The sequence below is a fragment of the Otolemur garnettii genome, unplaced genomic scaffold (assembly GCF_000181295.1).
Source record: "Otolemur garnettii isolate 467f Iridium unplaced genomic scaffold, OtoGar3 scaffold00386, whole genome shotgun sequence".
In the NCBI taxonomy this organism is placed as follows: domain Eukaryota; kingdom Metazoa; phylum Chordata; class Mammalia; order Primates; family Galagidae; genus Otolemur; species Otolemur garnettii.
The window spans coordinates 7,039-9,501 of NW_003852781.1; positions in this window are offsets into that span (position 1 = coordinate 7,039).

Genomic DNA, 2,463 nt, shown 5'->3' on the forward strand with positions numbered 1-2,463 from the left:
GGAAAAATATGGTAGAATATCTTGGTAACAGACTGCAAGAGGCAGAAGAAAGGATCTCAGACATAGAAGACAAAGCTTCTGAATATGTCCAAATATCCAAGGAGAATCAGAAATGGAAAGCAAGAACTAATCATTCTCTCAGAGAGCTCTGGAATAATTAGAAGAAAACTAATATTTACCTCATAGGAATCCTTGAAGGTGACAAAGTTGCTTCGCAAAACACAGAGGCTCTTCCTTATGAAATTATGAAAGAGAACTTCCCAGATATGTCAAGAGATTCTGAAATTCAGATAGCAGACAGTTTCAGAACCCCAGCACAACTCAAACCGAACAAGACTTCCCCCAGGCACATCATGATTAACTTCACTAAAGTTAATATGAAAGAGAAAATTTTAAAAGCAACTAGACGTAAGAGAACCATAACATACAAGGGGAAGAATATTAGAATGACTGCAGATACCTCTACTGAAACCTTTCAGGATAGAAGAGGATGGTCATTGATTTTTAATCTCCTAAAACAAAATACCTTTCAACCCAGGATCCTGTATCCAGCTAAACTGAGTTTCATTTATGATGGAGAAATTAAATACTTTAATGACATTCACATGTTGAAGAAATTTGCCATAACTAAACCAGCTCTCCAGGATATTCTCAGACCTATCCTCCATAATGACCTGGGCAATCCTCCACCACAAAATTAAACTAACTCAGAAACTATTGATCAAACTCCAACTTCTACAGTGGTGAGACTTCCAACTTCTACTAGAGTGAACTGAGTCCACACTTGGCTCCTACTGCTAGTTAGATGTAGGAACTCCACAGTTACTTAAGTTATGTCTGTTTGAAGCAATAAATTCCAACTCCCTGAGCTCCCATGGCTCTCACCCTCCCCAGTTCCTCCAGTTACCCCTAGTCCTACCATCCATGTGTCATGATAGATGGAAAGATTTTGAAGATGATGAAGAGATGTAAACAAAAGAGTGTCTAAGCAATCTCTTTGACCTCCAAATCTTGGCTGAGAATAATACTAACACACACCTATTATGTAGCATTTTCTAATAATCACTGGTCAGTGTCATCATTCTTCAGGATGCAGGGATGAAATAAACTCTGATCACCAAACTGTATATTAGAATACTTCTCATCAAAACGTGTCTAACCCATAATTATATGGTTACTTTATTCTAAGTCAAATTAAAATTCTTTTAAGAACCCTGATTTTTTCCCCCTTGAACAATCAGGATTCAGTTGATTTGGATACTTACTTTTTTACTTGACTTTGTAGGGATTGTTAGTTCTTTTCTTTCTTTCACTGATGTCTTTTTGCCAGCTATTTCATTATAGATAACTGATAGATACTCTTCAGGAAGGTCTTTACTGTCATTAATACCTCTATTCATCTTAATGTACTGTTCCTTTGTCATTTTATTTTTAACCTAGATATAAAAAACCATCATAATTCCTAGAAATTAATATAAAAGTTTCACTTTCATTTTAAAAACTGAATACTCATATAAGATTTAATAATTACTTTGAAGATAGAAAGTATGAAATGTTCAACAAAACAAATATAAAATTGAAAAAAAAACATAGAAAATGAAGGGAATATAGAAAGACTCATTCTAGCGTGAAGTAATTCAACTTTCTCTGAAGTGGACAAGAGTAATTTATGATAAGGAAGGGAGAAGACTAGATAACGCAATCATTTGGTTTTGCCCAAGTTTCAAAGCTTTTGCAGTCTCTTTAAAATAGCTATGAAAATTACTGGAAACATAAAAGTATCAAAAACATTCAAATCTTAGTTCAGAGAACATAAACAACATGTGTTGCTATTGAATTAAAAAGTAATTTAATAATGGATACCAGAATAACAATAGCTAAAATTTACTTTATACAAGAAACAATATCTTGGACTGAGTCATTGTGGCAACTAAATTTTCTTTAATAATCTGAACAAATTGTTTTAAGAATACCCTGAACAACAGTGTCACACTTTGTACCTTGATGAAGCTGTGGAATACAAGTTTGAAGTCTATAAGATAGCAGCCCTGTCACCAAACTTGGAAACTAGCATGGCCAAAAAGTTTACTGTATCTCCAGAAACCCAGAAAGATAAAACTCAGAAATCTTAAGATATCTATGAAAAGATATTTATTTAATTAAATATATTCCTACCACCCAGGCATGATGGTTCATGCCTATAATCTTACCACTCTAGGAGGCCAAGGCAATGGGATTGCTTGAGCTCTGGAGTTAGAGACCAGCCTCATCAAGAGTGAGACCCCAATTCTACTAAAAATAGAAAAACCAGCTGGGAATGGTGGTGTGCACTTATTTCCAAATACTTGGGAGGTTGATGCATGAGGATTGCTTGAACGGAGGAGTCTGAGGTTGCTATGAGCTAGGCTGAGGCCACGGAACTCTAGCCCAGGCAAGAGAAGTGAGGCTCCGTCTAAATAAAAT